Genomic DNA, 22,869 nt, shown 5'->3' with positions numbered 1-22,869 from the left:
TCAGTTTGTTGTACACCTTTAACTAAAAATTATTACAACATTGTAGGTCAACTATACTCCAAAAATTTTTAAAAATTAAGCCTGGAAATTGATTCCGCATATTTATTTTCTTAAAATTCAGTACACACTGCACAAAGCATGGATACAGAAAATAGCCAAATAGCACTTCACAGCCTCAATCCGTACAGCTCCCTGGAGGTTTAGAACATATGCCAAGGAGACACCACAGTTTATGTTGGTACATAAAATCATCCATATTTTAGAGTAGTTGATTTAGAAAAACTTGGCACTAATAAAGAAAAGAATTCATATACCAAGAAAAAAAATAAAACTTTATCTAGAAAATGTATCATTTATTATGCAAGAACTATGAAATGATTCCCAGAAAGGAATTCCCAGTGAGCAACCCTAAAATGCTTGCGAAACAATGGAGAACACATTCAAGTTAAATGAGAAAACACTTTCCTCCTGGGTTGCTAAACTCATATTAATAATGTGACTTTGGACAAGTATGAATAATTTTTAGTGTTACTAAATGCAGTAAAGTTTCTTTAAGAGAAACAGGTGTGATTCTATCTTCCGGAGATTTCACTTTAGAGCATAACACACTATTGATAGCTCATAAAGCAGAATGCTTCTGCCGATGGCCATAGGCCTCTAGAGAATGGACAGAGGTTTCTATTATCATCCAGAAGGCAGATTGGATCATCATCAGTCTTATTTTTCTAAAAGCATGTTGCAATGGCTGAACAAATTCCTTTATAGTAATTCCTGATAGCTTTGAGAAGATCCCAGTTGGGAGATCCATTTGGGAAGAAGAAAAGAATCTGTAGTTGCTGCCATTGTGAAGTTGCTGCGTGTAACTTCTATTAACTTCAACTCTTTAAAAGCTAATGGATACTATTGTATCATGAGTGTGCAGTGTTCAGGGCTATTAAAAAATATGGCATTGAAAAATAAACATGCCCAGGTCCTTTATTTCATGCACAGAATTTTGTATCTCAGAGATAGGTAAGAAAGTGAGCTTCTGTCTGCTGAGGGGAGCCAAGAATGGTTTCCAGAAGAGGGAATGTTTATCACTCCTGCACATCTGAAAAGTGCCAATTTGGATATATGCTGGGGTAAACAATTTAATAAAACATACAAAGGAGAAGAGACAGTACAAAGAAAAAAAATGAAAATCAAAGAAAGATAATTTAACTAAAACCAGATACAAATGTAAAGTGTATTAATTCACAAGATGAAGGTGTAATAATCGGGCAGAATTTAAAAGTCTTTATAGAAATCTGTTTTGCCATGGATTGGAGGATCATGCATAATGCTGTGTGTTTCAACTGCATTTTCCTTTGGAGTACAGTGGATAGAAGTCATCTCACTGTTGTATTTTAATGGTCCTAAGGGCTTTGCTTAAATTAATGCCTTCTACATTAAATTTAAGCAATTTCTTTATAAATAAAAGCTTATAAATTGTCTTGTGCTGCTTCAAAAGAATCTGTATACTCTCAAGTTATTTAGACACGTTCCAAGTGGTCTACTTATGTAATATTGGTTTGTAGACCATCTATTTCCTTTACAGAATATTCAGAAAAATTTGGTCCTGTTTATCTATCCAAAGTATTATAAATGATATGTAATGGGGGGTCTTATGAATTGTTATATTCAATTTCAGTCATTTAAAGTTAATGTAATGTGATCATCAGCCTGGGATAATTATGTTTAAAAGCGAATTTCTTGTGAATATATTTTGCACTGAGTGGTATGTGTTTGTGTGTGTGTACACGCTCACATGGACATATGCATGAATGGTGGCATAAGAGGGTATCTATTACGTTTAATATTTTAGCACCATATATTAGTCTTTTAAAAATATGAGCAAATTTTTATTCATTATAATGTTATTTGAATTTTTCTTTTCACCTCATATTTCATCTTATTTTTCAAGTGACGTCTACCTAGGAATAATGCAAGATAATGGAGCAGGTATGAATTTTTAATTACAAATTCAAGTGTTTTTAGACATGTAACATCCCTTTATTTCTTTAACTGAACTGAACTTTAGTTTATTTAGCTATACTTGAAGGATGTCTGACATAACAGAATACCACAGACTAGGTGGATTCAGAATGGGAGTCTGGCAGTCTGAGATCAGTGTACCAGCATATCTGAGTACTGGGGAGGGCCCTTTTCTGGGCTGCAGATCACCACCTTCTCCCTGTGTCGGCACATGAGAGAAGTTGTGCCCTTCTTCTTCAAAGGAATAGTCTGGGGTATCTTTTCTGAGGGCACAGATTCTGTTCATGAGGGCTCTGCCTTCATGATAATTGCCTTCCAAAAGCCCACCTCCAAATACCATCTCATTGGGGATTAAATTGCAACATAGAATGTTGGGGGGCACAAATATTTGGTTTAGGTCAGAGGGAAAAGTTAGCCTTGTATAATCAAGGTAATTCACTCATTTTTAGTCTTACAACTGTGTCTTTTTGGCAATAAATATATGATCAGGACAGGGTTTTTGCCTCACTATCCCTCTCCTGTTCTTGAGGATGGCATCAAAATTCTGGCCGCAGCTTTGGTTAGAATATACATGTTTTATCTAATCAAGGCAGAGACACACCTCCACTGACTCTGGTGAAATGGACATTTCTGCCCATGATCCCAGTTGCATTCTAGCAGCTATGGCCTCCACCTATATCGCTACCATTGGCTCCAATTTCCAGATCTTACATTTGTTCTATATTATCTTGTCTCTAGACTCTTACTTACCCTGCTTCACTTCTAGGAAAACACAGTTTATAAAGAATCCACTTTCCTCTGTGTACAGTTTATAAAGAGTCCACTTTTCCTCTGTCCTTAGATTCTTAAAATATTCTAATAAAAATTTTATTATTCAAGAGGGCCCTATGAGATTGATTCAAAGTATATGACCACATCACTTTTTTTTAATTGCAGAGGTTCTTTTCAGACACAAGGAAATTTAGTTTCTTATAAAAGTAAATTGCAAGATGTACAGTTATAGAAGTGATTAAGTGATTAACTATCATAACATATAAAAACAATGCACTGGAAAAATATGTAATTAAAGGAGGCAAGACCTCCTGGATGGTAGTTTAAGAAGCTTGGTGGACCCTTTCTCCCACAAAGCAGCAATTTAAATTGAAAATGTTATTTTAAACGAACAACCAAAAAAACCCAAACCAGCAGTTATTCAAAGTCTCTGGAAATTGTCCTAAGGACAAACAGCAAATGGAGACACAGTCATTAAAGAAAATCTACTGAATCTCAGTAAGAACATAATTATGGAGTTTGAGCCATAATCTGATCCCTTACCACCCAGAATATCCCCACCTCTGCCAGCTGTTCATTATAGAAACTCAACCCTGAGTGTCCTGCAACAAGCAAGTGAGGGCTAAAAGCATGGGGCTCCCTCTCTCTCCCATTATCCACTTTGGAGATATGATTTCACCACAGAAATGACATGCTGTTGGGGTTTCTCATTCTCTCCCATCCAATGTGCAAAAGTTCTATTCCAGCCAAGTAAGACTGAAGGGTCTAGGTCTCCTTCCCTCCCAAACCCATGGAGCAGAAACTCTATTCAAAATATGGCAGGATGAGCATAAAGAGGCTCCAGTGGTCCCTGCACAAGATTGCTTGTAGGGTGGAAGTTCCATGCTGGAAGAGTCAAACTGGGAAGACCAGAAGTTGTTACCCTCAACCCTATGACCACTCATAGAGTGACGATGTCACTTCAGGAAAATGTAGCCACCCACCTCCTAAATTCCAGTGCAATAGTTCTGGGATTCTGCTCAGAATAAATGCAGGTTATAGAATTAATGGGAATGAATTTAATTGAAACAGATCATGGAGAACTGCATGCCTAAGAGCACTGGAGATTTTGAGGGAGAACAATTAAGAGGAGGTTGGTAGCTCCATGATACCATCAAAATGATAAAGCAGCTATAAGTTTACTAGAACTAGAAAAGAAGAACAAACTAAAACCAAAATTATAAAAAAGAAGGAGATAACAAAAATCAGACCAGAAATAAATGAAACAGAGAATAGAAGAAAAAACAGGAAAGACTAATAAAAGTAGGAATTTTTTGTTGTTGTCATTTTTACAAACAAAATCAATGAACTTTTAGCTGACTCAGCCAAAAAAAAAGACTCAAATGAAATTACTAATTAAAGAGGAGACATTATAATTTTTTTTATCACAGAAATACAAAGGATCAAAACAGACTACTGTGAACAATTCTATGCCAATAAATTGGACAACCCAGAAGAAACAGATAAATTCCTAGGAATATCCAACCTGCCAATAATGAATCATGAAGAAACAGAAAATATGATTAGTCCCGTAAAGATAAGGAGATTAAATCAGTATTCAAAAACATCTCAGAAAAGAAAACCCCAGGTCCAGATGACTTCATGGATAAATTCTATCATAGATTTTTAAAAGAAATTATGCCAGGACTTCTCAAATTTTTCTCAAAATTTTAAGAGGAGAGAAAACTCCCAAACTCATTTTATGAGGCCAGCATTACTCTGATGCCAAATCCAGATAAGGTCACTTTAAGAAGAGAAAACTGCAAGGTAATTTCTTTAAGGAATATAGACACAAAAACTCTGAACAAAATACTAGCTTACTAAATTCATCAGTACATTAAAATGATTATACACCATAGTCAACTGGATTTACCCGTGGGATGCAAGGGGTTGTTCATTATATAGAATCAAACAATGTGATACACCACAATAATAAAATGAAAGATAAAAATCATATAATCATCCCAATAGATGCAGAGAAATTATTCAACAAAAATCAACATCCTTTTATGATAAAAACTCTTAATAAAGTAAGTATAGACTTAATGTACCTCAAGATAATAAAAGTTGCATATGACAATCCCACAGCTAACATTACACTCATTGTTGAAAGGGTGAAAGCTTTCCCTTTAAGAATATGACAAGGATACCCACAAACAATACTTCAATTCAGCATAGTACCAAAAGTCCTCACCAGAGTAATCAGGCAAGAAAAAGAAATACAATTCATCCAAATCTGAAAGTAATTAGTAAAACTGTGTCTGTGTTCTTATGATGTGATCTGGTATACAGAAAAACTTAAAACTCCACCAAAACGCTTTTAAAACTCATCAGTGAATTCTGTAAAGTTTCATGATACAAAATCAACGTACAAAATGATTTGTGCTCCTGTACTCTGAAATAAACTCTCTGAAAAAAATAAACATTCTTGTTAAGAATAAATTTAACCAAGGGAATTAAAGATCTATACCCCAACAACCATAGATATTGATGAAAAAATTAAAGACAAAAAGAAATGAAAAAGTCCCATGTTATTGGATCATTCAAGTTAATATATTAAAATGTCTACACTACCCCAAGCCATCCAGAGATTTAATACAATCCTTGAAAACATCAGAATAGCACTTTTCACAAAAACATATGGAACCAGCAGTAAGGATACGATTAAATTCAAACCTTCCTATATATTCCTAATGGTACACAACACTGTGTGGGTACTTTGAAAAACAGTTTGTCAGTTTTTCAAAATGTTAAAGATAGGGTTAATGCGTGACCTAGCAGCTACACTCCTATGTATATACCCAAGAGAAATAAAAAAAAAAAAATGTCCATGCAAAACTTGCACAAAAATGGTCACAGCAGCATTATTCACAATATACAACAAACATAACATTGAAAACACCCATCAACTTATGAATGTATAAATATAATATGGCACTTCACACAAAGGAATATAGTTCAGTTATAAACAGGAGTGAAGTACTGATACATGCTACAACACGGATGAATCTTGAAAACATTATGCTAAGGGAAAATCTAGAGACAAAGGCCACATTTCTTACAATTACTTTTACATGAAATGTCCAGGATAGGCAACTCTATAAAGACAGAAATGAGATTAATTTTTACTTAGACCTGGGAGACAGAACAGGAGAAACAGTGGATGAAATTCAATAGGTTTCTTTATGACAGGAAGAAAATATTCTAAAATTAAGTTGGTAGTTGTACAATCCTCTGAATTTACTAAAAATCACTGATATGTACACTTTAATGGGTGAATCATATGATATGTAAAGTAGTCAAACATACCCTTAAAAAGTCAATAATTCAAGTATTTGTTGCTAACAGTTATGCAAAGTTTTCAAATGCCCATCAGTTTTCTAAGAAAGTTTTAATACTTAATCTGCACAATAATTTTTACGAAGTAATTACTAATATCTTCCTCAGTTTACAGAATAGGACACTCAAGCTTACAGCACTTCAATAACTTGCTGCAAGTCAGATGTCATTTAAGTGTTCAGGTTGGAATCTGTACCTAGGCAGTATAGATGGCTCAAAATCACTTGCTTTAAACACACACTTCTGCTGTATTATACTGCTCAGAATTTACATTCTAATTACCTACAGAAATTATATAATTTTAGCAAGATTTCTGGGGAAAATGTTTCCTTCCAGCCATAACTAATTAGGGTAAGCACTAATGTAAATACACCCTGCCCCAGAGGGCCTTCTGGCCTTGGCCATTACCTGAAATATTCTTACCCTCCTTGCCCTTATTTAAATCCAACTCACTTTTCAAGGCGAAGCCCAAAGCCATCTCACTCCTAGGCTAATGTGGTTATTCCCTATCTTGTCCCATTATATTCTTCACATGCCTGTATTATACCACTTATCCCAATACATTAAAATTATTTATTTTCATATCTGTTTTTCACATTAGACTGAAAATCTCAAGCATAAGCAACACTGATGTTTATAACTGGATTCATCAGTATTGCTATTTGGGAAACATCAGACACTCACCCTAATTAAATGAAAGAAAGGATGGAGGCTAGAGAAGAAATATAAGAGAGAGTAATTTCTTGCCCCATAGAATTTAAAATGCAGTGGAAAAATCACACACCAAATAGTGCATAACGACTCATCCAACAGAAAGTCAGGTAGGTGAGCAGTATAGTTTTGATAAGGAACATTGAAGTGCACATTTCCAGGCCATCTAATATACATTTAAATTATAGACTTGCTTCTGGACAACTTTGTATTTTTTATAACAATTAAATCTCACCTTCTTTCATGATTACTATGCAGCCAGGTGTTGATGCTTCATATTAAATAGTAAAGTCAACCTGGAGCATATCATTATCTCTGAGCCAAGGTCAGAATTCTAAAGGTTTTGATTTGCCAGTTCTAATTTTAAAGTATGTTATTCATTCAAATACAGATTAAACATGCCAGAGTTTGATCCCATTGGCATACAATTTGGAAATGGATATTCCAGAAGGTGCCTGGTTTAGTATTTTGAACTAAAGCCTGATGGCCTGGAAATGTCATTACTTCTATAGAAAAAATGATTTACCTGTGTGACTTCTTGATCAGCAGATTATTTTAAAAATAAATCTAAAAAGGAAAATATTGTTCTTGCCAGTATGAACAAAATGTTTTCTTCTTTTATGGTGTGTAACTGAAAAGACCTGCCAAATGCAAATCCTTCTATCCAGCCAGCAGTAATGAGAAGATATGACTCAGATATAGTCAAACCCATTTCTTTTTTTTCTTCTTGGTATTGAAGCCAGCTACTGTTATGTTAATTCTTAAGTCACTTGAATATATTAAGGAAACCATCAGTCATTTGCTAAACAGCCTATCTGATCTGCATTTGCCCCAAAGCTAGAGTTGCTAGAAAAGCACTGCATCCTGCAAGTGCCCAATGTACTCTAGAGATAAAATTTGCATGATGATTGTATTGGGACTTCATTCCTCCAAAAGCAAGTATAATTCAATGCATAAAAAAGCCTTAGTGGATGTGAAACATGGAGCTTATTGACAAAATAACGAACAAAATAACAAGAACAACAAAATAAACTATTTTTTGAGGGTGCATGATAAATTTGACTTTAAGAGACATCATAAAATTATATTGGAAGTGTTGAAGAAAGGGGCTCTCCTCTCCAGTCAAGGCTATGCCTAGGTGATGGTTATGTATGGCAGGAATGTGTTAAAGATGTTAATTTAAAATTTTAATTGTGAAGATTTTGAAAGAAGATGAGGTGAGAGGAAGACAGTCTGGCAAACAGAATAAAAAAGATCAATGAAAGCAGGCCTGAAACTATGTGTGGCTTTGGGGGCTGGCAAAGAGATGAATTGAGTGGTGATGAGAGATGAGGCAGAGTGGTAGGGAGCGGTTGATTAAAGACATTATGCCCTGTTAAGGAGTCAGAACTTCATTCTTCAGACAAGATAAAACCTCAATAAGTTTGTGTGTAAGTTGAATAGAAGATGATGTGGTCAGGTTTTCATTTTATGTAAACTGTTCTGGCAGTGGTGTAGGGTAGGGCTGTTGGGAGGTAATAGATCAAAAGAAGATGATGAGGGTCTGACTGAAGAGGAAAGCAGCAGATATGGGGGAGAAAGAACTAACATGAGAGGCGGAAGTAGATTTGTCTGACAGGAGTTTATATAGGGTGGATGGGAAGAAAGATGTATGAGGAGGTGACTGATGGATAGTAGCATCTTCACTGCCCTTCTTCATCTTATATTTATATTGACTAATGGGATCACTTGTTTTTACATGGAAGATTTTGAAAAAAAATGTGTTTTTTTTTTAACATGATGTGTTTCTAGGTAACTTTGAATTATAAAGAATATACAAGAGTATTCTTTTTTCTTTTTTGCTTTTTAGGGGCGCACCTATGGCATATGGATGTTCTCAGGCTAGGGGTTGAATCTGAGCTACAGCTGCTAGCCTAAGCCATAGCCACAGCAATGCCAGATCTGAGCTGCATCTGCCATCTACACCACAGCTCACACAACTCCAGATCCTTAACCCACTGAGCGAGGCCAGGGATCAAACCCACATCCTCATGGATCCTAGTTGGGTTTGTTAACCAATGAGCCATGAAGGGAACTCCTATAAGAGTTTCTTGCCATGCTCATTTGTTCAAGACCAAAGATCCTTATAGAAACAAAGAAATTGATACATCACCAACATTTAAGGGAGCAGTGTTTTGAAGATATATCAATCTTTATAATACTTAAGCATGAAGCTCTCACCAAAAAAAGTGGCCAGAAATATCACTTTTTTTTTTGGTGCTCTGCTCATGATTTCAGAACAATTATGTTCAGATTTTATGTTTTTCATGGTGTCACATTAAAAACCAGATCAGGCCATAGAACACCATATACAATTTTGCATCCAGGAACCATAATTATATTGAATTAAAAACCTATGATTTTCATCAACTTCAATTTATAGTATTACTTTGTCTTACTTTAGTCATCAACAAAGTAATATTAATTCCATAATATTATTTTAGCGTTGAATTCTGTAAAGCATCAATTGGCAAAGAAGCATTTTACCAGCTCTTATATACCTAGGACTTGGAATGTTAACTTAGCAATAAAACAAATCTTCTCTCTTTCCCTCAAATAAAACTAGATATGTGAACATTTTGTTTAGTGTAATCTCTGCTGAGAAATATGTTTCCTGATGATTTCTAGGGTCTAAACAAATTCACGCTGTTTTTCTTTCTTTAGTGTAGGGAGTGAGTATGTCTGAGCAACATATCCAGATTTACTCTCCTTTGTAACTGTATCCTCCTTCCTGAAGTTGAAGGATGACAGACACCCTGATACACTGTGCACAACTGTAGTGTTGAAACTGAGAGTCACTTTGGTTCACTGTTATTACCCCCAACGCAAGAGTAAAAAACAAATGTCTCCAAAGATGCCACCATCACCTAGGTATGACATAGCTATGCCATGTGTGTGAATTTCCTCAGCAATAGATACGATGATCACCAATGAGGACAAGTTTAAATGTGTGAAGTGTCACACCACTAGCTTGGAATAATTTTTCAAACGTTCAGAATTTGGATGTTTATTCTTCTAAACTGGCCATGAAAGCCTTCCTTTTTGCAAACCAGACCCATGAAAAGTTTCAATTTTTATCATCACTTTCAAGGTACACATATGCAAAAATAATCAAAGAGTAGGAACAGCATTTTCCTTTCATGCTTGTATAACTTAAAAACAGCAATGCAAGTTTGGCTCGTGTACCATGCAAACTTTCATCTTTTATTGGAGCCCATGAGATCAAAAGGATAATGTTATAGAATGATGTGAATGACTGGAAACAAGCTGTTAAACAGTGAATTTGTTCTTTTTTTCTTCTATTTTTTTTGTGAAGTCTCTTTATTAAAAAGGAAAGAAAAAAAAAGGTGTGCTTTATACTACCATGAGTGAAGCAAAGTCTTTTAAAGCTGGTAACATTAATGATAAAATTAAAAGAATTCACACTTATAAACTAAGAGAGGGATACGTTTTAACATTTAGTTTAAATATGTGACTTAAAAAGATTTATCCTCAAATTATTATTTTATTCTATTGTCATAAAGTATTTTAATGTAAAAAAATGTTATTTATGTTCCCTTGCAGCTTCTTTTATGTTAAGAAAAGCAAGATGACCAAAACGTAAAGTTTCAGTCAGCATCAAGAAGGGTATCAGAAGCATTTAATAAGTTGAATGTTCATACTTCCATATTTGGCCTCTTATGATCTCTTAAGTTGGCATATGCACTATAAAGTGGTAATTTGGTATGATACAGAATTGAGTAAAATATTTTGGTACCTGAATTAAAAGAAGTAAATATCTATGAAAATAAGCCATAGAGATAATTTTTTTTTTCTTTTCAAATAAAAATAAATGCTGCATTTACTATGAAGGTAATTAAGGTCAGTTTTGCAAAGTCTAGGGGTATGATTTATATAAAACAGGATACATTTGTATACACATGTAAATCACAGCTATAATGACATGAATATCCTTAATGCAATGCTATTCATATTATTGCTACTGATTTTTACAGAATTATTTTACTCACATGACACTTGTGAGGAATTAGATGTTTCAAATAAGCTCGTTTATCCTTAAAATATAAAATAACATTTATATTATATTTAATAGAACATATTTTATTGAAATCTTAAAATATGCTGCTGCTCAATAAAATCTATATTCTCCTCATTATAGGAGGTGCACAGCTGGAATATATTGTTCAGTCTTACTTGAAATTAAGTATCAATGTTTGCATAAGTTCCACCCAGTGGCTGGACACTGGAAAGATGCCACTTCTAGACCTAACTCAACAAAACTCCCCTTTGTACTCTTTCATTCTAGCTGGAAGAAAGAGGATCTGCCAACTTTGGAAGCCAAGAGTTGAAGATGTAGGAAGCTTCACCTGTGTGTGTCCCAAATTGACTTCATGGAGGAAGGTCTCTCTAGTACTCTGTGTTCCAGCCTAATACTGTTACATGAATAAGAAATAGACTTATTTGTATTTGGACCATTATACATTTTGAAGTCTATTTTGTTATTGCATTTAACCTATCCTAAATAATACATTGATATTTGTTAATAAAAAATAATCCTGAACATAACATTTTTTCTGGAGGTGTTGAGGTCATCATCAAATACTTTTACAAAATAATGTACTTCATACTTTCTCTTCCTACTAATAATGTCCTATTTCTCACTGTCATTCTTACTCTATGACTGTGTGTGTGTGTGTGTATATATATATATATATATATGATTTTTTTCCCCCCTTGGGCCACACTTGTGGCATGTGGATGTTCCTATGTCAAGGGATCTAATCTGCACCATAGCAGTGGCAACACTGAGTCCTTAAGCTGTTGCGCTGTAATAGAACTCGCATGTGGCTGTATTTTTACCTCATGCTTCCTTTAGAATATATAAACAGACTGAAATTCTCTTATCTACGAACCATGTTAACCTGCCTCCTTCCCCACATTTCGATTCAGGTGTATCTTTCCTTCCTGTTTCATTAATAAGAATAAAAGTAAAAGAAGCAATTAGATTGTGCGAATAAAGGCTTAACAAAATCCATTCCTTTTGGGCTTTAGTTTTTGAACTTAGTTTGCTCTTTAACTCTGTGCCTCTGATAACTGATAAAAATATTAACCACATTATCAGGCAATATGTCTGATGACAAAAGTGTCCCCTGATAAACTACATCTGGATTGAATGTAGCTTTCGTCCTTCCTGAGTATGGTGATTCTTGTAACTGGTATGTCTTTTTTGTGAAATCTGAAACCTAACCATACAGAATTCTCATCAGAGATCTCAACTTCTATGGGGCAGGAGTCTTTAAAGTTAGGGTGACTCCTGAACCTCTTGGCATGAACTCACCTCCTAGCTGTTCAGCTGTGATCTAAGATGAGGATAGCTCCTGGGTGGTTCTGTGAACTACCACATGGGCTAATGAAAGGGCTCTTTTTAAGGAATGCTTGATGTTGTTGTCCTGTCAAGCTGTCATTCCCACCACTCTCTCTGAACACTCCAGTCCTAGTGTGGCATGTGGTAGTCTTATGAATCTAAATGTTTAGTTGAAACCAAGAAGTTCCCTGGTGAGTGTTGCATATCTCTAAGCTAATCTCCACTCTCTGTACCATTTGCCAAGTAACCACCCCTCCTCTATGTCTGCAAAACTCTGCATGCATGATAATGTGAGAAAAAAGAATGTATACATGTATGTGTAACTGGGTCACCATGCTGTACAGTAGAATATGACAGAACACTATAAACCAGCTATAATGAAAAAAAATTAAAACTCATTGCTAAAAAAAACCCTCCAGAGGTTTGTTCCCTTGGGAAGGTAAATAGAAGTGTCTCTGGAGTAGGAGAAATTAGACAGCATTGTATATATAGGAGACTTGGTAGAAATAGTGTGTTAGTATTTGTATTCTACTTCCTGAGGCTCCTGAACTATATTTTGCCAACTGGCTTGCAAAATTCTTGCAGAAGATTGAACCATCCCTCTCTGGTGAATTGGACCTGGCAAAAGGAAAGTCACAAACTTATGTGCTTAGGCAGAGCACTTCATAGTGAAAGCTAGTAAACAAATTCTATGAGAGTCTAATAGTCTTTTCAGCATATACTCTTAAATATGAGCAGAAAATTTTAGATTACTCAGTATCTGAATAAAGCCTTTAATAAAAAATTCAAAGACCAAAATAAATAAAAATAGTATCTGAGAAAAATCTTTAGTAAAAATGTATAAAGACCAATTATACACATATGTTTATGCACACACAGGTACACAAAACAACATGAAGGAAAATTATGCCAGGAGACATTCTTCAAATAAAGGCATTAGTAGTAGCTTCAGATAAATGAGATATTGAATCCTTAAAATAAGAACAGTTGCTATTATCAAAGAACATTCAAAGAACCAAACAGAAGCTCTTAAAAAGTTTGTTTAAAGGGACAGCAAAAAGGAAAACTCACAGAATGCTGGAAACCAAGTCAAAGAAATATTCCCAATAGGGAGACTCAAAAAGATTATAATTGGAAAATATGTGAGCGAAATTCAAAAAGGTTAAATACAAAGTCCAAAGAAAGAGATCAAGATGGCAGAGTAGGAGAACACAGAGCTCACCTCCCCCCATAAATGCATCAAAAATACCTCTACATGTGGAACAGTTCTCACTGAAAACAAACTGAAGATTGGAAGAAAGATCCTTCTAAAATCAGGGCTGTACAGAAATATCCACATGGAGTCAGGCAGGAAGGAAAGGAAAGTGATCAGGTCAGGACCCATGCCCTTAGGAGAAGACACCAAAGTGGGGGGGATGGAGTTACACAGGTTTAGAGATCCTCCCTATGGAGTGAGAGGCATGAACTATGTATTGGGAACTCCAGCCATGGAGTCCAACACCAGCAAGACAAGTCCCCCTAGGTGGCTTAAAAACCAGAGTGACTTTTAGGAGGGCTGTATGATATTAAAACTCTATTTGTAAAGAGCATACATGCACATACACATACACTTGCTTACTCTGGAGAACAAGGCTCTGAGCAATCTTGCAGTGCTCCCTGCTAGGGCAAAGACTGTCATTGCTGAGCAAAGTGTGCACTTGTAGGGAAAGTATCTGGCTTAGACATACACTCCAGCTGAATGGGGTGAAGGCAGCCATTGATGGAACTTGCAGAGGCAGTGGATCGGGAGCTCTCTGGAGCTCTGACTGATGTACTGGGAAAATCTCAGCACACATCTCTGGCCTGTTATTGGTGCCAAATCTGGCTTCTCTTGGCTTCAGCACTCCTCCCCTCTGGGGCAAAGGTGTCACTGCCAGAAAAAGGGAGACCTCACACTTAGACTGAAGGGAATCAGCTTGCACCTGACCTTTAGATTTCTGTGGCAGCAACTAGGTCCCTGTCCCCACCTCAATAGGTTGGTGGTGACCACTGAGCATAGGAGAAACTCCAGGTCACACCTGACTCTGACTCTAGCCCCTCCATCTACAACCTTGCTTCCTACTAAGGTTAGAGCTGCCAACACACACTGAGGGAAGATGTTCACTTCAAATCCATCTCTGTCACCAAGGCCATGGGCACACACTTACTGCAGAGGGAAACACAAACAAGAACACAACTTTAAGACCAAGAAAACTGTTTCACCTAATTTCCTTGAGACAGGCAATTTTACACAAAATGAGAAGACAAAGGAATTTGTTTCAAAGAAAAGAACAAAAAAAAATTTGAAAAAAACAACTGATGAAACAGAGGTAAATAATTTACCAGATAAAAGAGTTCAAAGCATTAGTAGTATGAATGCTAACTGAATTAGAGAAGAGGATAGGTGAACATAGTGAGAATTTTAACAAGGAAATAGAAAAAAAAAACAACCATTTGGGGCTGGAAAATACTATAATTGAAATGAATAAAAAACACTAGAAGGAATTGACAGTAGACTAGATGATACAGAAGAAGGCATAAGTGATCTGGAATCTAGAACAATGGAAATCACACAGTCAATACAACAAAAGAAAAACAAATTTAAAATTGAGCATCAAGCATACTAACATTTGCATTGTATGAGTCCAAAAAGAAGAGTGAGAGAGAGGTATTAAAAGTCTAATTGAAAATAATTATGGCTGAAAACATCCTGAAGGATGAAAAGATATCTAGGAATAGAAACCACCGAAATTCACAAACAAGAGCCCAGACAGACGAAAACCAAGACATACCATAGATAAAATGGCAAAAGTTAAAGAGAGGATTCTAAAGACAACCAAAAAAACCCCATAAGGCTATAAGCTAGTTTTTCCACAGAAAGACAGCAGGTCAGAATGGAGTGGATAATGTATTTAAAATTGCTGAAAGAGAAAAAACTTACAATCTATAATACTCTACCCAACCAGATTATCATTCAGAGTTTAAGGGCAGAAAAAGAACTCCTCAGAGAGGCAAACACTGAAATAGTTCATTATTACTAAAATGACCCTAAAAGAAGTGGTCAATAGTCTTCTGAAAGTGGAAAAGAAAAAGCTATAATAAGAAGAATTTATAATAAAGAAAAATACCACTGGAAATGACACATTTATAATATAAACTATGGATTAATCATTTACATGAGCACATATGAGATTAAAAGAAACAAATGTAAAATTAACTATAACCACCATAAACATTATAGGAATAAACATTAGAATATAAAAATGACATCAAAAACACAAGATGTGGCAGAAGGGAGTAAAAAATGTACATATCTTAGAATTAAATGATGACCAGTTTAAAACAAGTAGATATTTCTATAGGTCAACATATATGAAGCCCATAGTAACCACAAATCAAAAAGCAACAATAGATATCACAAAAACTATAGAGAAAGAAAACGAACATAATACTAAAGAAAATCATCAAACCACAAGAGTGCAAACTAAAGGAAGAAAAAGGACCTACAAAAACAACCAGAAAAAGTATCAAAATAACAATAAGTAATTATCTATCAATGATTACTTTAAATGGCAAATGGAATAAATGCTCTAATGAAGACAAAGGGTGGATGACTGAATAAACATTAAAAGAGTCATCTATATGCTGCTTACAAAAGACTCACTTCAGAGCTAGAGACACACAAGGTATGAAAGTCGAGGAATGGATAGAAAAGTTATTTCATGCAAATGGAGACATAAAGCAAGTTGGGATAACAATACTCATATCAGACAAAGTAAATTAAAAATAAAGTATAATTCAAAAGACAAAAAATGGCTTTATATATAATGATAAAGGGATAAATACATGAAGAGAATATACTATTCATTAACATATGTGAACCTAATATTATAGGAATACCTAAATATATACGCAAATATTAATATAGAGAAAGGGAAAAATTAACAATAATGCAATCATAGTATAAGACTTTAATGCCCAACTTATATTAATGGACATATCATCCAGACAGAAAATCAATAAGGAAACTGTTCTTTGGTGAAACATTAGATCAGGAGGATTTAATAGATATCTACAGATCATTTCATCCAAAAACAGAAAAATATACATTACTTTCAAGTGCACATGGAACATTCTTTAGAATAGATTACATGCTAGTTCAAAACACAAGTCACAACTTATTTAAGGGGAAAGAAATTATAACTAGTTTTTTTTTGGCCATAATAGTAAGAAATTAGAAATCAATTATAAGAGATAAATGAGAAAAACAGAAATATGTGGGGGCTGTATGGCTATGTGTGCCTTCTTCAAAAAGAAGAAAAATCTCAAAACAACAACTTAACCCACCATCTAAATGAATTAGAAAAAGAACAAGAAAACTAAAGTCAGCAGAAGGAAGGAAATCATAAAAATTGAAGAAGAAATCAATAAAATAGAGATTCAAAAAACAATAGAGGAAATCAATAAAACCAAGAGCTGGTTCTTTGAAAAGGTAAACAAAATTGACAAACCCCTGGCCAGACTCAAAAAGAAGAGGAGAGAAAAAAATCCAAATAAACAAAGTAAGAAATGAAAAAGGAAAAGCCACAATGGATACTACAGAAATACAAAAAAACCATGGGAGAATACTATGAACAACTGTATGCCAACAAATTTGACAACCTAGAAGAAATGGACGACATTAGAGAATTACAGCCAGTCAAAACTGAATCAAGAAGAAATAGATCAACTGAACAGACCAATCACTAGAAATGAAGTTGCATATGTCATAAAAACATTCCCTACAAATAAAAGTCCAGGACTAGATGGTTTCACAGGAGAATTCTACCAAACATACAAAGAGGAACTTATACCCATCCTCCTTAAACTTTTCTAAAAGGCTGAGGAAGGAACATTCCCAAAGACATTCTATGACACCACCATCACCCTAATTCCAAAACCAGACAAAGATATCACCAAAAAGAAAACTATAGGCCAATATCTTTTTGAATATAGATGCAAAAATTCTCAACAAAATTTTAGACATCCGAATCCAACAACATATAAAAAAGATCATACACCAGGACAGGTGGTATTCATCCCAGGTGCACAAGGACGGTTCAACATATGCAAATCAAACGTCATACACCACATTAACAGAAGAAAAGTCAAAAACCACATGATCATCTCAATAGAGGCAGAAAAAGCATTTGAAAAATTCCAACATCCATTCATGATCAAAACTCTTACCAAAGTGGATATGGAGGGCACATACCTTTACATAGCAAAAGCCATTTACAACAAACCCACAGCAAATATAATACTCAATGGGGAAAAGCTGAAAGCCTTCCCACTAAAATCTGGAACAAGACAAGGATGTCTACTATCACCACTGTTATTCCACATAGTACTGGAAGTCCTAGCCACAGCAATCAAACAAAAGAAATAAAAGGCATCCAAATAGGAAGAGAAGAGGTAAAACTGTCACTGTATGAAGATGACATGATACTATATATAGAAAACCCTAAGAACTCAACGCAAAAATCACTTGAACTGATCAACAAATTCAGCAAAGTGGCAGGATATAAGATTAACATTCAGAAATCGGTTGCATTTCTGTATACTAACAATGAAATATTAGAAAAGGAATACAAAAATACAATACCTTTTTAAAATTGCACCCCCAAAAATCAAATACCTGGATATACACCTGACCAAGGAGGTAAAGGACTTATACGCTGAGAACTATAAAACATTAATCAATGAAATTAAAGATGATGTAAAGAAATGGAAAGATATACCATGCTCCTGGGTTGTAAAAATTAATACTGTAAAAATGGCCATAATACCCAATGCGATCTACAAATTCAATGCATTCCCTATCAAATTACCCATGACATTTTTTCCACAGAACTACAAAAAATAATCTGAAAATTTATATGGATCCATAAAAGACCCAGAATTGCCAAAGCAATTCTGAGGAACAAAAAACAAACAGGAGGCATAAATCTCTCAGACTTCAGGCAATATTACAGAGCCATAGTCATTAAGAGAGTGTGGTCCTGGTACCAATACAGACATACAGACTAATGGAATGGAACAGAGAACCCAGACACCTATGGTTAATTAATCTTTGACAAAGGAGGCAAGAACATAAAATGGGAAAAAGACAGTCTTTTCAGCATGTGGTGTTGGGAAAACAGGACAGCCACATGTAAATCAATGAAACTGCAACACATCCTCACACCATGCACAAAAATAACTCACAATGGCTTAAAGACTTAAATGTAAGACAAGACATCATCAAATTCCTAGAAGAGAACACAGAAAAAACACTCTCTGATGTCAACTATACACATGTTTTTTAAGATCAGTCTCTGAGGGAACAGAAATAAAAGCAAAAATAAAGCAATGGGAACTAATCAAACTAATAAGCTTTTGCACAGAAAAGGAAACCATAAAAAGAACAAAAAGACAACCTACAAAATGGGAGAAAATAGTGTCAAATGATGCAACTGACAAGGGCTTAATCTCTAAAATATACAAACAACATATACAATTCAACAACAAAAAAGCCAGCAACCCAACTGAAAAATGGGCAAAAGACCTAAATAGACATTTCTGCAAAGAAGATATACAGATGGCCAACAAGTATATGAAAAAATTTTCAACATCACTGATTATTAGTGAAATGCAAATCGAAACTACTATGAGGTACCACTTCACACCTGTCAGAATGGCCATAATGACCGGCCGTAATGAAAAAGTCAACAAACAACAAATGCCTGAGAGAGTGTGGAGAAAAGGGAACCCTCCTATGCTGTTGGTGGGAATGGAAATTGGTACAACCACTGTGGAAAATATTATGGAGGTACCTCAGAAAACTACCATATGAACTACCATAGAACTACCATAGAACTACCATATGACCCAGCAATTCCACTCTTGTGCATATATCTGGGCAAAACTTTTATTGAAAAAGATGAAACTTTTATTGAAAAAGATGCATGCACCAGTGTGTTCATTGCAGAACTATTCACAATAGCCAAGACATGGAAACAACTGACATGTCCATCGACAGATGAACTGATGAAGAAGATGTGCTATACATACACAATGGAATACTATTCAGTCATAAAAAAGAACAAAATAATGCCATTTGCAGCAACATGGATGTTACTAGAGACTCTCATCCTGAGTGAAGTAAGTCAGAAAGAGAAAGACACATACCGTATGAAATCACTTTTATCTGGAATCTAATATAGGACACAAATGAACCTTTCCATAGAAAAGAAACCCATGGACTTGTAGAACAGACTTGTGGTTGCCAAGTGGGAGGAGGAGGGAGTGGGATGGATTGGGAGTTTGGGGTTAATTGATGCAAAGTATTGCATCTGGAGTGGATTAGCAATGGAATACTGCTGTGTAGCACAGGGAACCATATCTAGTCACTTATGATGGAGAATAATGTGAGAAGAAGAATATATTTTTATACAGATATGTATGACTGGATCACTTTGCTGTACAGTAGAAATTGATGGTACACTGTAAATCAACTATAATGTAAAAAAGCAAAATCATATAAACTTAAAAAAAAGATCAAATGTGCATTCGACAGGGCCTTAGGGCTTGGTACAGGGTCTGGTGACATACATTTCAGACCCCACTTCCTTTTTTTTTTTTCTTTTTACAGCCACACCTATGGCATATTGAAGTTCCAGGGCTAGGGGTTATATTGGAGCTGCAGCTGCCAGCCTATGCCACACCCACAGCAACACCAGATCTGAGCTACTGTCAGCTCGAGGCAATGCTGGATCCTTAACCCACTGAGTGGGTCAAACCCGCATCCTCATGGATACGAATCCAGTTGGTTACCCCTAAGGCATGAGGTGAACTCTCTATTACCCACTTCTGAATCATGTTTAATATAACTATAGTTAATTAGACAAGTACGTTCTGGATTCATTGAGGTGTTATTATCTGTGAAACTGTACTGTGAAAAAGCACAGTTGAGTTGTCACGTTGTCAACATATCCCTGTACTCAAGTATTCCACACCCTAGCAGAGTAACGGGTAAACTTCATGATTACATGCACACTTAAATCTTTGTAAGGTGAATTAAACTTTTAATGGTGATGTAATTGGCCTAATTTTTAGGTGGAAAAATCCCAGTTATGTAAAATTATGATTTGTTTTACTTGGAAATATTTAAATGTTTAATTTAAATTAGAACACTCAAGAAAAATCCAGTTAACTAAAGGCAATGACTCAATTCTAATTTGTTAGCTTTCAACCTAACTTAAATTTAAATTCAGAAAGTAAATATTGTACCAATTATAGGGACTTTGTTCTTAGAATATTTTTAAAATGGAATGTATCATATAGCCATCTACAAAAACGCTGAGTTTGATTTTCAGGATGCATGAAAATATGGATGTTATATTGCATTTATAAATAAATAGTATGATTTTGACTAACTAAATGGTCCTTTTGCCAATGGTCCATAGCCAAATGAAGTAAATTCAGATAAACAGTACTATTGTAACTGCAAAATAAATGAAGGAAAAAAATGAAGCAGGATTTATAAAAGAAAGGAGGTGACGTAAATACTTTCTATTCAGAAAAGCCATCTGACTTATGAATACACTTACACACTGTATAAACGCATACATATTATGTGTATGTATGGATACATGTATATATCTGTATCCACTTATCTAAATAGGCATATCAATAGGCATACATTGGCATGTGTTTCATGATGTGTCAAGGGTTAACATATTCCAGGTAAATCAACAAATGGATTTTAACTTGTACATATGGTTTTATAAATTAAAATGATGTTTCTCTGGGTACTAGAGTATCAGTTTGGAAAAAAAAAAAAAGCCACAATGTTTTATAGCTCCGATCATCAGGAGGCAGAGTCTATATCTATACCTCTTGAATTGTTCCTTGGCCACTTGACTTTGAATGGATAGTGGACATTAGTAAATGATATACAAGCAATATTTTGAAAAATACGATCTATCACCAAGGGACTTGTCCACTCTTGCTACTGTGTTCCCTAAGACCATCAAGGGCAAAAGCTCTGACTAGCCTTCTACAGATAAAAAATCATGTGGACAGCACTGCCAGATATTCATGTTCTCCCATCCATCCAGCTGAGAACCTAGATCATGAAAACTATCCATAAAGTCCACAGAATATTGAAAAATAATAAATATAAATGGATATTGTTTTAAGCTACTAGGTATTGGGTTAATTTGTCTTATAAGGCTAAGACAGAAACTGATACCTAGAAACAGGGTGTTGCCAAACAAAATATAAGACATGTGACATTAGATTTGGAACCAGGAAGAAGTTAGACGCTGGAAAAGCTGTGGGTAAATTAAGTAAAGGCAGATAGAACGATCAGTAGGAAACCTTTAGTGAGGTCTGGAAAAAATGAAATAGAAATGTCTACAACAGACTGGAAAAATAGCAACCCATGTTATAAAGAATCAAAACAGTTGGCAAAACTATTGCCTATAGTAACTTGGAAGACAGAAAGTGTACCTCATCAACTCCTAGATTTTGGCAAAGGAAATGTCCAAACAAAATGTGGAAAATATCAGGGATATGTACAGTTGTGTGAGCCGAAGAAAGAACTGTTCAGTCTGTAAGAAGAACTCAGAGGAGATGAGCCAGCGCTTGCCTAGTTGAAAAACAAATCAGTCTGTGACCTTGGGGAAAAAAACATACTTAATCTCCCTGAGTTTCATTGGCCTCACTTAGATAATATCGAAAACCATTGTTTATTCATAATGCAATTAAACAGATTGAATAAGAAAACATAGGTGATTATGTAATTGCTGGTTCATGGTAGAAACTACATTAATGTGTGTTTTCCTTTCGACTAGGATTTGGCTGCCAAAATGGAAAAAAAAAAAAAAATAAGACGCTTAAATCCATTTGAAAATGTTATTGGGAGTCCTGAGTTGCTGGTGTCTAGGTTTTAAGGCAGGAAGTGCTATTTTGGATTCTCAAGGAGACATTTTCTAGTGATCCACTGATTCTTTTTGGGTTGTCACTGGGTACGTAGGCAGACCATTCCACTCCCTTTCAGTATATCAGATCTCTAGTAGATTGTTTTGCCAGGCTGTACAAAAGCATGCCTTATTAGTCTAAAAGAATTGAACTGTTTTTTCTCTTTTTAAAATGTTTTTCTCCTTTAGCAATGTGACCTTCTTTTTAGAGTGTTAGCAGTGAACTCAGAAAAGAGTTTATACTGCCAGCTGTGAGTTCAGATAAACAGATTTGTATTAATCCACTGAGTAATTGGGAACATTTCATCTAATAAGGCATTTTGCTTAGCTCATGCCAGCTGACCTAGGTGAATAAAAGATTTGCTATATCATCTGCTTAGAAGAATAAATTTGATTGTGAACATGTTTCCATGTGTCATACTATATGACTGAAGAAAAATTGGAAAGTTAGAGGGTGACCTGAAAGACACAGCAATTTCGAGTGAATTAATGTCCCACTGAGATCTTCAAATGCCGTTCCTCAGAGGCTGGTCTCCAGCATTACTAGAGCAATTACATTTCCTTTTTTCG

General features: G+C 35.1%; 1 long non-coding RNA gene across 3 annotated transcripts in view; it reads right to left on the bottom strand.

The window, feature by feature from the left end:
- The window catches only part of LOC110259775 (uncharacterized), a 1,242,567-nt gene that overhangs the window by 281,085 nt on the left and 938,613 nt on the right, over positions 1-22,869 (bottom strand). The gene's annotated exons all lie outside the window — the stretch shown is intronic.

The sequence above is a fragment of the Sus scrofa genome, chromosome 2 (genome assembly GCF_054392235.1).
Source record: "Sus scrofa isolate SSC_HxYL_T2T_F1_AM1 chromosome 2, Sscrofa_HxYL_maternal_Yorkshire_Landrace_v2.0, whole genome shotgun sequence".
Lineage (NCBI taxonomy): Eukaryota > Metazoa > Chordata > Mammalia > Artiodactyla > Suidae > Sus > Sus scrofa.
The sequence above is the reverse complement of the archived record's forward strand: the minus strand, read 5'-3'. Positions and strand labels throughout refer to the sequence as shown.